This window comes from Phragmites australis, chromosome 8, assembly GCF_958298935.1.
Source record: "Phragmites australis chromosome 8, lpPhrAust1.1, whole genome shotgun sequence".
In the NCBI taxonomy this organism is placed as follows: Eukaryota; Viridiplantae; Streptophyta; class Magnoliopsida; order Poales; family Poaceae; genus Phragmites; species Phragmites australis.
Window position 1 is genome coordinate 29,106,114 of NC_084928.1, and position 15,224 is coordinate 29,121,337.

At 45.6% G+C, this 15,224-nt stretch overlaps 1 pseudogene; it reads left to right on the top strand.

Annotated features, from left to right (window-relative positions):
* Positions 1 to 1,739: 1,739 nt before the first annotated feature.
* LOC133927718 (UDP-glycosyltransferase 90A2-like) lies at positions 1,740 to 10,987 on the top strand (annotated as a pseudogene).
* Positions 10,988 to 15,224: the final 4,237 nt, after the last annotated feature.

Genomic DNA, 15,224 nt, shown 5'->3' on the forward strand with positions numbered 1-15,224 from the left:
GATACAGACTCTTTGGTTTAATCTAGACCGTTAGATGTTAGATCTTTTTCTTTTTTCTGATTAACGTGGTAATTTCGTGACCTTGAGAACGAATATGGTGACTTCTTTTAACACTCAAATAATAATGTAATATATTGTACTCAATGTACTAGATGAAAGTGGCCAAGATTGGGAAAATTTTCAGTCGACTGATAATAAGTCAGTCCCCTTGTCACCTATAACTCAATTTCGTTCTTCACACTACCCTAAAATGTATAAGTTGTCCATAAAATGGTTGTTTAGAAAGCAAGAAGTTTACAAGAAGCTCGGCATGAAATAAATCAGTTCAGTAGGAATAATAAATTTATATGGCGTTCTACCCAGGATTTAAGTCATCGTAGACATATACAACTCCAGATGCTCAGAGCCCAAGAGCATCCTCTCTCTTAAAAAAAACATACCAGGAAGAACCATCATCATATGAATATAAAATCAGGAAGTTACACATCTCCGATTTCAATACATCCTCTGGAAAAATCTCATAAGTTTACGGAGGACACAAAGTAGAACAACGAAAAACATCTATCCACCACCTGAAAACGGATCATGAGCCACCCTACCCACTTCAGAACGAGACTGCTAAACGTCACTGGAGCGTTCCTTGCCCCTTCCTCACCCGATTCTCTGGCCATTACATGTGTTCCAAAATCCATGCTACGATGTAGGCTGAGGGATGGTGGGAGCTTTTTGGGCCAACAGTTGAAGCATATTCGGGATTTAGAGGTGGATCCTGAGGCAGGATTACGGTGAAATTGCTAGAAAATTACACTATAAATCACACAAGAACAGTATGATCTTATGTACTATTGAACGCGGTATGATCCCATGTACTATCGAACGCGGTAGGTGACAGTATGAGATTCTGAAACTTTACAAATCTCTGCCTCCGCCTACTTTGTGCATTCTGAACCTCAGAGCATACCAGTTCCGTGACGTGCATTTAACACATAATTGGCAGGAGTCGAACTGCGGCCCAAGCTTCAACAAAAAACTAGTAGGATGCTATACACCTAATCGGCGTTAGCCTGCGAACTGAGCATATAGCTCAGTTGGTTATGGTCCATATGATAGAACTTGCTCACCCGGTTTGAGTCCTAAATTCCGCGCAAATTTGAGTCCCCCGAGAGGAGCAGTATATGCACATATGGGTGTTCCGGTTAGCCTGAACTGATTACGCCTTAATCACATGCATCCTACTGTTGACTGTCAATTCTTAACGTTTCCTGTTGTCGTTAGCACTTAATTGTGAACCATCCCTACCGGCATGCTCATCTCTTCCCATAGGAGTATTTACAAACACCACTTGTATCCAAGTCAACTGCTTCCAAATCGTTCTTGCTATTTTCGAAATCCTACCGGACTTCACACCCAAAAAAAAGTGGTACAAAACTACTCATTCTCTATGTGCATCAGCATGCAATGCATGCAACTAAAAAATGCAAACTGTATATAAACACGCAACTAAAGGTCAACATAGATCGTGAATTTATGGTCTCCTAACTAATTCAGCTGGCACAATTAAACTAGAGACGAAAGAGAAAGGTAGCTACAAGCTGCCAGGCAACCATTCTACTATATCAACATTGCTGTGTCATATGCATCGCAAAATTAATTCCAAGAGATACAGATCATCTGTCATGGAGCTTGTATATACATAAACCCCTCAAAGACTTCAACTCTGCAGCACCCAGCCACAGCAACGCCTAGCCATGGCCGCCACCACCACCACTAATGGTGCCAGCGCAGTCAACCATGCCGCGAACGGCGCCAGCAACAGTGAGACTGCCCCGGGCCGCGACCACCTCGTCATCTTCCCGTTCATGGCGAAAGGCCACATGCTCCCGTTGCTTCACTTCACCATGGCCCTCTCGATGCACCACAAGAACCTACGCGTCACCCTGCTTACCACGCCGGCCAACCGCGCCTTCGCTCAGCCGCCTGCCCGTGTCGGTGGACCTCGTCGAGATCCCATTCCCGTCGCTCCCGCCTCTGTCGGCCGGCTTGGAGTCCACCGACGCCCTGCCGCGTGCCCGTCGCTGTACCCGGCGTCCCTGCAAGCCACGGCGCTCCTGCGGGAGCCCTTCGCCGAGTTCTTGGAGTCACTCCCGTCCTCGCCGCTCGCACTCGTCTCCGACTTCTTCCTTGGGTTCACGCACCGCGTCGCGGGCGATGCCGGGGTGTTCCATGGCATGTCCTGTTTCTCCATGGCCATCTGCAAGGCGCTCATCACGAGCCCGCCGGCCAGCATCGAGCTGAGGGCCCCGTTCCACGTGCCTGGCATGCCGGAACACATTACACATGACGATCACGACGGATGAGGTCCCAGATGTGGTGGCCAAGTTTGCCGACTCGGAGGACCCAGTGATCCGGTTCCTCATCGACGAAGAAGTTAGCGAGTCGAACATGCGCAGCAGGGGCATCCTTGTCAACAGCTTCGCCGCGCTGGATGAGCAAGACTGGCTTTGGGCCAGGGCGGGGGTGCGACCGCCTAAGGCCCAAGCCGGGGAGGGGCCCAGCCCAAAGATACTCTGCCTGGAGTCAGGTCCAGAACGTAAAACTCACCGCACGTCCACGTACACACGGCCTGCCTGCGCTCTGCTCGACGCTCGGTCTGCATTCCGATGGCTCAAGAATCTTATGCACTGTCCGTGGAAACTAATAATCCGTAGCGTTCAACTCCACTGCAGATTGTGAGTAATTTTCTGCTCTTATGTATTTGGTACTCTTAAACCTACGCTTTTAGGTAGGATGCCGTTCCAGTCAAAAAGTGATTAAACTCGACGATTATCAATCAGCTCTCAATCGAAACAGTTGTAGTTTTTAAGTCAAAAGGTAAAACTAGACAATTATGCATGTGTTGTTCTCCAACAGCCTGAAGTGCCTTCTTTGAACAAGTCGAAGGACTAGTGGGCCTCTTCGTGTAATATTTTTACTTCACCTTTTTCTTCTTGATAGAAAACCTTGAGCACCAGCCAAGGTGTCTGCTGATGTTGAGTTAAATATTTTTTTCTCTGAATTAAAAATGCTGCAAGTAACTTTGCCAGATGGTTTGATGTTAGCACATGAGATTCTTCAGTTCATTACAATTGTAGATTGATATTCAAATATCTTTGTTACGTATCGGATCCTCTTAATTGTACCCGTGAATGCAGCCTCAGTTGAAAGAAATTTCTCAAAATTAAAATTACTGGAAAAACTATTTGAGGTCAACTATGATATAGGAAAGATTGAATGGCTTGGCTATGTGCTGCATTGAGCAGAATATCTTGGACAATATTGATCTCTATATTGTCCTTAATGATTTTGCATCAAGAAATACCCAAATGAGTTGTATTTTGTGAGAGACATTGGATGTTTGTCGCCACCTCTTTTGTAAAGCATTGTCAATAGAGTCGTTGAAGTTTGATTCTTACTTGAGGTAATCATACTAGTTTTATTTTGTTGTTCTTTTAGTTTTTCTATTGTAGAATCGACATTATTCATCAAGAATTAAGAACATGTTGTAAGTTAACTTACTTGGTTTATCATGTTAGCAATATTCATTTGTGTCACCTTAGATGATGAATGGTTTATAAACTATACATGTGAAAATAATATTTAGCATTAAGGGCCTACAATGCTGAGTTCGCCCTAGGGCCCTCGAAACTATAGAGCCAGCCCTGTGGATGAGGACTATGTGGCGCCATTCGAGTTGTTCTACCAGCCAGGTGTGCACGCCTACCTCACGGGCCCGCCGTTCCTCGCTGCCAGTGACATTTTTGATGGTTTCAACACTAGATAATGAGCGCGACCTGCTTGCCCCACCACGCTAGCAATCGGTACGAACTCAACCTAGCAATCAGTATATGCTTGACTACCCCGCTCGAGCAGTACGTGCTCGATTACACGAGCGACCACCACGTAGCGACTATGAGAGCGTCCGACCACGCGAGCACCCCGGTGAGAAATGAACGGACAATCCGTCAACCGGAACTTGATGATTCGCTGGAACTCGACGAGAACAAAGAAAATACCATATGCAAATCGAACGCTCTCTTCAATGAGAACAACACAAGACATATCAAAACTTTTTCTGGAGGAATTTACGACTCTATTTAACTAATACAAACTAGAGATTACAACTCTATATTTATAACACCTGCTAACTTCGAATTATAACATGAATCGTGCCATCCCACGATCCTGGACTCTAGACTCTAAATCCTACTTGAACTAATCAAACCGAGTGCAGAACGAACGACTCCTGCATTGAGTTCTGCACACCTACGACTGGACCTTCCGAGTTACGATTGGGACTCCAGACTTGAATCGAGTCCCCGAGGCCCACGCTAGGATTAAGTCCAACATACTCCCACCTAATCATGATGTGGGCCGAGATCATGAACTCCCAATAGATGCCGCACGATTGCCAGCTTTATCGCTGGCAGTGCCATTGTCAGAGCATTAGCTCGCTGCTCCTCCGAGCAGATGAACTCCACCTCAATCTGGCCTCCTTCCACACACTCACGGATGAAATGAAAATTGGTATCAATGTGTTTGCTACGGCCGTAAAACACTGGATTCTTCATCAAAGTAATTGCCGATTTATTGTCGACAAAGAGTTTGACTATTTTGGACTCTTCTCATGTTAGCTCCCTCAACAGACTTCTAAGCCACAAATTCTATCATGTTGTCGCTGTTGTCGCCATAAATTCAGCCTGAAGACAAAGCCATCATTTTCTGCTTCTGCGAGTCTAATGACACCAAACTATCATTGATATAGAAAGCCATACCTCCGGTACTCTTTATGACATTCATGTCACCGATCAAATCACTGTCCGTGTAGCCGGTGATCACCTATGTTTCTCCTCCTCTGGTATACACAAGACCATAATGCACATTGCCCTTCAAATATTGAAGAATCTGCTGCATTGCCTTGTGATGCATCATCGTGGGCTTCGCCATGAATCTGCTTGCCACCCCGACAACAAATGAAAGGTCAAGTCTTGTATGGAGCAAATACCATAGACAACCAATGATGCGACGATACTCAGTTGCATCAACCGGCTGTCCATCTGGATCCTTGTGCAGCTACGCCCTTTGTTCCATGAGGAATTTTGTGGAACTGCAATCCAGCATACCAAATTAACCAAGGACCTTCTTCGCATACGATGTTTGCTTGATTGTAATTTGCACATCTTCTTGCGCTACCTCAATCTTGAGATAGTAATTGAGCAATCCGAGATCGGTCATCGCAAACTCACTCATCATTTGATGCTTGAATCCCATTATCTCTTCTGGACTTTCTCCTATCACAATGAGATCATTAGCATATACTCCAACAATAGTTCCATGCTGGCCTATTCCTCTTTTTTATACGACATGATCTTGAGCACACTTCACAAATCCGAGCTACTTCAAACTCATGTCAAGTTGAATATTCCATGCCCGTGGAGCCTTGCTGAGTTTGAGCACAAGATGCTCTTTGTTCTTCACTACAAATCCCTCCGACTGGACCATGTATACTTCCTCTTCAAGCTCACCATTTAAGAATACCAATTTGACATCTAGATGATAAACCTACCAACATCGATTGGCTGCAACAACAAGGATAATGTGCACGATGTCCAGCCTAGCCACCGATGCAAACACTTCATCGATTACCCCTGCACGTATCCTTTCGCAACTAGCCTCACCTTGTGCTTGATCATGTCTCCTTTTGTGTTCTTCTTTAGTTTGTAAACCCATTTGAGCCCCATCGGCTTGTGACCAGCTGGCAACATCATGAGAGTCCATGTGTCATTCTTCTCTATGGACTCAAGCTCCTTGATCATGGCATCCTCCCAGACTTGCTGTCCACCGGCCTCACGGTAGGAGGATGGCTCCTCCATCTCCATGAGCATGGCTACTTCTTCCATGTGTTTATTGAGATCCACCCTTGGAGCATCTTTCATGATGTCGTCGATGTGCCTGTACTGCACATGTCCTTCATCTGTGTTGCTGCTCCCGCTTAGCAGTGATGTGGCCTGGTCGTCCGCCGGTGATTCAGGGGCTGGAGTCACTAGCAGAGTGGAGGGAGATGAGGAGGAGGTTTCAACCGTGCGTGCAGTAGCACGTGTCCTGGTTGCTGGCCCTTCTGGCATCACCTCACTGGCCAGCGGAGTTGATGAAGGACCTGTATCAACATGTACCGTGAGCGTTGGCACACCTATCGGACCACCCCCATGGGGCACAGAGCCACCCATCGCCGGCTTAGTGCTAAACACCTCCTCAACGGCGAAATCAGATGGCTCCCCGCTGCCTGCACCTATACACCAGCTCCACTCCATACTTTCATCAAATTTAACATCATGACTCACATGAATTTTCTCGTGCCAAGGATCAAAGAGGCGATGCACCTTGCAGCCATCCTTGATGCCAAGATACACCATCGGCTAGTTTTAATCGTCGAGCTTCTTCAAGTGTGGCGTTGTCACGTTCGCATGCATCATGCAGCCGAACACATGAAGGTGTGCCATATGCGGCTTCCTTCTGTTCCAGGCCTTGAATAGAGTGTGATCAACCAGCGCCTTCGCTGGCAAGCGATTCAGCAGATACACCACATGCTGCACTGCCTCCCTCCCCAAAACTTTTCATGCATGTTCATGCTCTTGAGCAGGGACCTTGCCATCGCCATCACGGTCCTATTCCTCCGCTCTACCATGCCATTTTTCTATAGTGTTTATGGCACAGTGAGGTGCCGTTTGATCTCAGCCTCCTCGCATAGCTGGGTGAACTCGGCAAAGAGAAACTCCCCACCATAATCAGTCCTCAACTTCTTAATGCGCCACCCGCTCGTGTTCTCAGCCTGCGACTTAAATCTTTTGAACACAGAGCAGGCCTGATCCTTCGTCTTGATCACATACACCCACATCCTCTGAGTAAAGTCATCAACAATTAACATGAAATAACTATTACCAGCGAGAGTTGAAAGTGTGATTGGCCCGCAAAGGTTAGCATGTGGCAGCTCGAGTGGCTTCTCTGCCCTTAAATTTGCCACCGTCAGGAATGGCTGCCTCGCCTACTTCGCCACCAAGCACCCTTGACACAGCTAGTTCGGGTGTGTGATTGGTGACACGCCTGCCGCCATCTCCTTATCAAGAAGTAGCTTCATAGCTACGAAGTAGACATGTTCGAGTCTCTCATGCTAAAGCCACGTCGGGTCTTGAAGGATGGTTAAGAGACACACCGACGATGATTGATGCAGCTCGATCTTATAGAGGCGATTTGGACTTTGTCTCACTTTCATCAGCAACCGTGCATGAGTTTCATCATAGACATATAAATGTCCAGCTTCCATGATCACCTTGTGTCCAACTTCAGTAAGTTGTTCAAGGCTGATGATAGCTACAGAGTTGGAGAATGTAGTAGACCTCCTGCAACAACCACTGGTCGCTGTTCTTGTAGTTGAACATGACATACCCTAAGCTCATGATCTATACCATGGAGCCATCCTCGAACTTCACCTTGCCAGTGACACCATTGTCTAGCTCTCTGAACTTCTCTTTATCACCAGTCATGTGATTACTTGCTCCATTATCCAGGTACCATACCTCAGAGCTAGAGCCTCCTCCGTGGTGTCGCGCAGTTCCGGCTTCAATTTATCCTCATTTAGCAACATGGCATCCCGCCTGTGTTGCAACCCTAGTACCTTCTCCGATACTACGAGCAGCAAGACCTGCTCGGTGTCATCAGTACGTGTGAGGTGAGACTCGCCTTTCTCTTCCTCCCTCTTCTTCGGTGTCTTGCACTCGTTCGCGTAGTGCCCAATCTTGTATCCATTGTAGCACTTGCTGTGGCTCTTGTTGTGGTGACCGCCACCTGAGTCGTTCTCATCGTCATTGCACGACGTACCACCGCGACCACCTCTACCATGACTTTTGCCATGTCCATGACTGCCCCGGCCACGGTTGCTATCTGCAGGAGGGTGGTATTTGCCCTTGTTGCTTGACAAGGAATCGTCGATGTCCTTCTTATGCCGTGCTTGCCACTTGGCTTGAATGAGCAGGAGCTGATCGTCACCATTGTTGTTGCTTCCAGATGCACGCGGATGAGCATGTTCTTCAAAAGCCTTCAATCGCCCCATGGTTTCCTTGAACAGCATGGTGCTGAGGTCATAGAACTGCTCGATCCCAACGATCACACTCAGGAAGCAATCCAGCATGGTGTCGAACAGCTTTTTGACCAATGCAGCATCGTCGAGCATCTCCCCAGGTTGGCGTACTTGACGGACATGCTGTTGAGCTTGTCAACATACTGGTCCAGGCTCTCTCCCTCCTGCATGCGCATGGCATTGAAGTCGCTCTTCAACGTTTGTAGCCGTGCATTCTTGACCCAATCCGTGTATTCTTGATCCGATCTGCACCAACGAACCTTGTCTTAAGACAGTCTCATACCTCCTTTGCAGTTTTTTCCTTGCCACCTGCATCAAGAGGTCCTCTAGGAGCTCTTGGAAGAGATACGACCTCGCCTTCTTATCCTTCTCCTCGTCAAAAACCACACCTGCTGTCAACTTGACAGTCTCCCAGACACCTTGATCCTCCATCATCACCTGCACCCAAATTACCCAGCTTCTGTAGTTCGTCGCCGTCAACTACGGGTACTGAAATGGCCCACCGCCGCTCTCTCACCCTGAGGAACGATCGACATCTTCACGAGTTGTTACCGGCTTTTTTCCGGCAAGAAGCAAGCTGATGACGTAGGTCAATCAAGCAGGTAGGACTTTTGCACATCCTACCCGGCTCTAATACCATACGATGGTTTCAACACCTCAATAATGCGCACGACCAGCTTGTGCGCGACCATGCTAGCGACCAGTACGAGCTCGACCACATGAGACACCGATATGTGCTCGATTACCCAGCTCAAACAGTATGTGCTCGATTATGCAAGCAACCAGCAAGTCGCGACTACATGAGTGTCCGACCACGCGAGCGCCTCAGTGAGAAAACGAGCGGACGATCTGTTAATCGGAACTTGGTGATTCGTTGGAACTCGATGAGAGCAACAAAAATACCAGATGCAAATCGAACGCTCTCTTCGACGAGAACAACACAAGACAGATCAAAAAAATTTCTGGAGGAATTTACGACTATTCAACTCATACAAACTAGAGATTACAACTCTATATTTATAGCACATACTAACTTTAAATTCTAACACGAATCATGTCATCCCACGATCATAAACCCTAGACTCCAAATCCAACTCAAACTAATCAAATCGAGTACAGAACGAACGACTCTGTTAAGTTTTGCACACATACAACTAGACGTGCACACAGGGCCGGCCCTGAGATTTCAGTGACCCAGGGCGAAACTAAAAGTGAGGACCTATTGAACATAAATATTGAAATATTTATATATTAACTACAAAGATAATATTCTGGGTAGAGTCCACGAGCATTTACGATAAGCTTGAACAATTTAGAATGCATCCGTTACGGTAAGTTGGAACAAAATTATCGTAAATGCTGAACAAAATTGTGAGGGATCAGAGTACATACATGTATGCTTGCGTTAATGCATGCTAGCTAGGTAGAGATACTCATATGCCTATGTACAACTTACTGCGTGCACTTTTAGTTACTCATCGGTACATGCAGCAGTTAGCTTGCAACCATAGTAACTTTGGAACTATCTGCTTGTAGGTGCCAGCACCGACAGTACAAATGTTGGACCCATTGATCGTCGGAGCAAGCGGGGTCCTTTCTATATTTCAAACGTGCGATCTCAACAAGGGTCGGATCCATTTGAGGTGAAGTAGAAACTATATAGCAGAAAAACCAGCAAATAAAACTCATGTGGCAATGGCTGATGCATGTACTCCATTGAAGTTACGGGCATGCGGGACGCTTTGGAGTCGTGGTCCCACGGAACGCAAGAAACTAGACTGTCTGTATGGAACAAAACATGAAACAGGCAAACAGCTAAATAGGCTAGGCAGATAGGTCACTTGAATTTTTATGGACTGAAGAAACCAGACTACTTACGTCTTATCATATGGACTACTAAGCCTAGCTACTACTTTAAATCTAATTCTATCTGTTATCGTACGAACTGTTAGATATGTATATTATACACAGATACATAAAGAGATGCTCCTCGGTTTTGAGACCCGGGACGGCCGTCCCGCTCGACCCCTCATGGCCGGCCCTACATACACACCTACAACTGGACCTTTCAAGTTATGACTGGTACTCCAAACTTGAATTAAGTCCCCAAAACCTACGCTTAAATTAAGTCCCCAAAACCTACGCTTAAATTAAGTCCAACATTGTCGGAGTGCGCGGAGGAGCGAGACCCCGAGGGCTGTCTCTCGTGGTTGGATGTGAGAGCGGCGCGGCCGGGGTCCGTCGTCTACGTTTCGTTCGGCACGCAGGCGCACAGCTCGAAGAGATAGTACATGGGCTTGTGCAGTCCGGCCACCCCTTCCTCTGGGCCGTCTGGTCTGAGACGTGGTTCCCGCCGGTGTACATGGGCCCAACGGCCGGATTGTCCGTGAGTGGGTCCCACAAAGAAGGGTTCTAGCCCATAAGGCGGTGTGAGGATTCGTGAGCCACTCCGGGTGGAACTCGGTGATGGAGAGCCTTGCGGCAGGAAAGCACATGGTGGCATGGCCAGTGATGGCCGAGCAACAGCTGAACGCAAAGCACATTGCAGATATTGTCGGCGCCGGCGTTAGGATTCACAGAAAGACCGGCGGCATGGCGGCGATCGACATCATCGGGAGGAAAGAGGTTGCAGAGAAGGTCAAGAAACTGATGGACGCCAACGGTGAGGCGGGGAAGAGAATGAGGGCAAGGGCCACGTGGGCACAGCAAACGGCAAAGTCAGCAGTGAGCGAAGGAGGAGCTTCACTCGTCGCGTTGCACGAGCTAGTGAACGAGCTCCAAAGCAGTAAGAAGGGAGCAAAAATGAACAAAGCATGATGTCAAATTACATTTTAGTTGGTACTTGTCCTCTTTATACATCATGCTTTCTTAAATATAGACCTTCATATCAGTCTCCCTGTTACGAGAGGTCGTGCATATGCCACATGAATAATATTGAAACTAGTTGTTCGAAAAGAAGTATATTGAAAGTCAAAGGGATGAAATAATAAGTTTGAGAATTCCGATTCTAAATTGCCAGATTTCTGTGCTTGATCACGCTTCTTGTTAATATCACAAGAAGTGAACCCACTTGGCAAGAGAAGCCGTGGTGGCAGCCAAGGAGGTCACGCCGTCCATCACAGCTCATTGGCGAGTCGGAATCGCTTAGTTTCACGTACGAAACGGTTGCATCTGAGCCGGCCTCTTTGGCATGTCGGTCTCCACTCTCCAGAGCAATGGCGCTGCAAGCCAGCACCAACCCAGCGCAGCCGAACCGCGAGCACAGGGGCACCGCCCGCTCGGTGCTTGTGTGCATGCAACCACGCCCCGAATTTTGCCCGGTGAATGGGCGGGTGTACCCCCAATAGAATTTTGCCCGGTGAATAGGTATCTGTGCGTCGTAATTTATTTGTGTTGTCAAATCGGCAAATGCTATTAGATATTGGTGTGATATTTTAGATACTGAATTTGACGGAAATGAAAATTTTAACATAGTGATTTTAATAGGAACAGTGACATAATACACCAGCGTTGGCATGTACGATATACGATCATTATGACGTAAATAAGTACTATGTCTAAACCTAACATATCGTATAGAATGTAAATAATATGATTAAAATATGTGGTTTACTGAGTGCAACGTGAGTACTTTTCTTATGCTTCGGGTCTTGCATCACGCGCCCGATGTGCCATCTTGCGCTTTCTCTCCCTCTCCGTCTTGTAGGCCTCCGCCATCATACGATAATGCTCCTTTCTCCTCTTCTACTGCTCATTCTCAATGTGCTTTTGCGTAGCCTCCCTCATCTCGTCGGCTTTCATCTCATGGAAGTGTCTTCAAACGGTGTGGTGCTCAGTGTGAAGGAGGAACATATCTACTTCCGACTGCTCAGTATTTAGTCACAGTAAGAAGTCATATAGTGGTGGTGGCGGCGACTGCTATAAAGACCATAATATTAAGTGGTAAATCTTAGTTGTTTTTATAATAATTTGGCAAGAAGTTATTACCAGGAGGCAGGAGCCAACGAGATGGTGCTTCCCTAGGGTGGATTGTACTCGTAGCTGTGGCACATGAAGAACCTCCTTCCGTAAGTGTAAGAGAACTCGGAGGACTTCATCACCCTACAAATATCTCTACACCAGCACATGGGCACTTCGATCCCATCAGATGGAGTATCTGGCATGTATTTTTTTGGGGGAAGGATCGGACGCCATTTTCTTCGGAGTTATGGAGATTGAGGCTGGTGGTTGGTTCTAGATGGGGGAGGAGATCATGTATTTATATAGTGGAATTGTGCTGGTGTATGGACAAAGTCTACAAAAAGGGGTTATGGAAAGCAGTTAATTCTACAGTAAGATATGGTCATATCAACTGAAAAGGCTACTTCTGAAAAACATATTTCTGAAAAGGCTATGTCTTAAAAGGATAGGTCTGAAAAACCTAGATCAAAAAAGGTTTTTATGAAAAGACTACTGATAAGAAGACAAATTATAAAAAGGATAGCTCCAAAAAAGGTATGTCTGAAAATAGAATACATTTTTACTAATGTAAAAAGATGTAGTAGGAGTCGTCAATTTTATTTTCATGGTTGGATGTGTGCGGGTAACATAAAGTTGACAGGAATATTACATTGATACGGACATGAAAATGCTTCTACTAGGTGGACCGGGCATGTTCACGAGTTATTTACATTTTTATAAGCAAAACAAACTTAGAATAAGAAGTAAGTGTCCAATATATAACATGCCATAATAGATTATTCAAAGCGTACATAAATATGATAATGAATCACAACTTCATATGTTATAACCTCAAACATAGTGACACTACTATAACAATAAACTATAATATTGTGCATATGAATATCTATCACACCACGAATTAAATCGAACTCAATGAGTCGATGAAGCTGACGATCAACGACCATGAGGATGTCTCCCATATACAACTGAGCCGCAAGGACCTGCTTTTGTGGGGTTTACACTTGGAACACCAGTGATGCATTTCTTGTAAGTGTGTCCTGTTTTGTTGCATTTGCTATACCATTTCACGCGACGTCCAGCTTTTGCTTTGTCCATGTCATTATGTAGCCTCGTAGTCTTGCACCGTCCCTTCTTCTGCTTCATCTTGTTCGGATCAAGGATGAAAACACAACCGAACCCAGGTTCCTTTGTGAAAGAACCATAAATCCTAAAACCATCAACCTCATAGTTGCAGGTATTGAACACAGTTTTCTTCTTAAAGTAGTCAGAGACGTACCTTCGAGTCCTCATCCCGATCATAGCACACATGACAATCTCATGTGAGCATAGCTTTTGTAGTAGCATCGACTTGTAGCAGGTGCAAATGTATCTATCATTGAAGATGGTGCACTCGTGGATAACTCTCTCACGCTTGCCCCCTCCTTCCTTTCTCCCTGCATAGAATTTTGTGTTTATGCTGTGTAGTTTTCATGATCTTCACTCAGTGCATCTTTGCCTTCCCCGTTTTGCCTTCCATGTACTTAGTCATCTTTATCTCATAAATCAGTCAAACATCATTTAGCGCTATGTACGCTATTGCATAGCGCTCCCTGAAATACTTGCATGTCACTTTTAGTATGAACTCTATAATTCCCTCAAGCGGCAACCCCCTCACACCTTTTATCACCCAGTTATAAACCTTTGCTAAATTTATAGTCATAATGCCGTACCTAGCTCTGTTTGTGTCGTAGAGCAGAGCCCATTTATCTTTCGCTCATTCTCAATCCACTCGCTAAATGACCTAGTACATGACCCAGTCCTCTGTGTTATGCCAGGTTCATTATCCGTTGGTAGGGACTCAAAAGATACTGGTTCTTCCTCTGTTCACCTGATGGGCCTTCCTATACGCTCATATATTTGCTTCTTCGTCAGCTTATCTAGTGTCTTTCAAAGAGCATTAAACTTTCATTGCTGGTTCTGACTGCATAGCCTTTTAAACATGTTCATGAGATTTTTGTTCTTGGATTGGCGGAAAATTTTTGCACCCAAATACCTCATGCACCACCTACTATACAGATCTGGCCACATAGGTCACATCACATAATCATCTGTTTCATTTTGCAAATTTTGAATTGCCACGAGCATCCTAGCATGCTGGTCATGTATAAGGCACATTCGGCCGAGCACCAATAATTATCATCCTAACACGATACATGAACCAATATATACTTCTCATGTTCTCACTCTCCACAAAATGCAAAGGCCAATGGTAGCACTTTGTTGTTCCCATCAACCCCAGTAGCAGTCAGGATCTATCCCTTGTACATGCCGGTAAGAAAAGTACCGTCGATGCAGAGTATAGGCCGACAATGCTCGAAAGCTTTTATACATGGTTCTAATGCGAATAAGCATTGCTTCAGGATATACTTGCCAGGTTTGGACAGCAATGGGTATTCATCAATGTTGTAATACGTCACCGGGTTCCTTGGAGCAACGGTCTTTAGCAAGTGTGAAAGATTGTCACATGATGCTTCATAGGTCCCGAACTTTATCTTAATTGCCTTTCTCTTCGCCCTTTATACTTTGTTGTAGCTAATAGTATACTTATACTCCTCCTTAATTAGCATGATTACATACTGTGGTTCGTAGTTCAGGTTGTTCATAATCTAGGCGTACATCACATTGACGATAAAGGCTGAGGTGATGTTCTTGTGGCTGGGCTCAAGTTCGCCCAGTACACATCATCTCTCAGATGGTTGCTTACAATGCTAATGGTCATCTTTTGAACCTCAGGGTCTATTTTGAAACCTCGCATCAACCAGGCGTAGAAGTGTCTGACACTTTGTGCATAGACCTGGAGATGCCCTTGTCTATAGCATGAAATACAGACAATACTACCCTTCCGGACCATATAATATTTCACTGTCACCATAAAAAATATTAAACTGCTACTGGTATGACATACCTAGCAACAATTGACACAAACCATAACACTATTGCGACAAAACATAAATAATTACGTAAAACTACAATTACAAAATTCAAAATTCATTACAAACATAGCCCAACATGTAATCTATACTACAATAAAAAAAATACCCGGGTCACTATA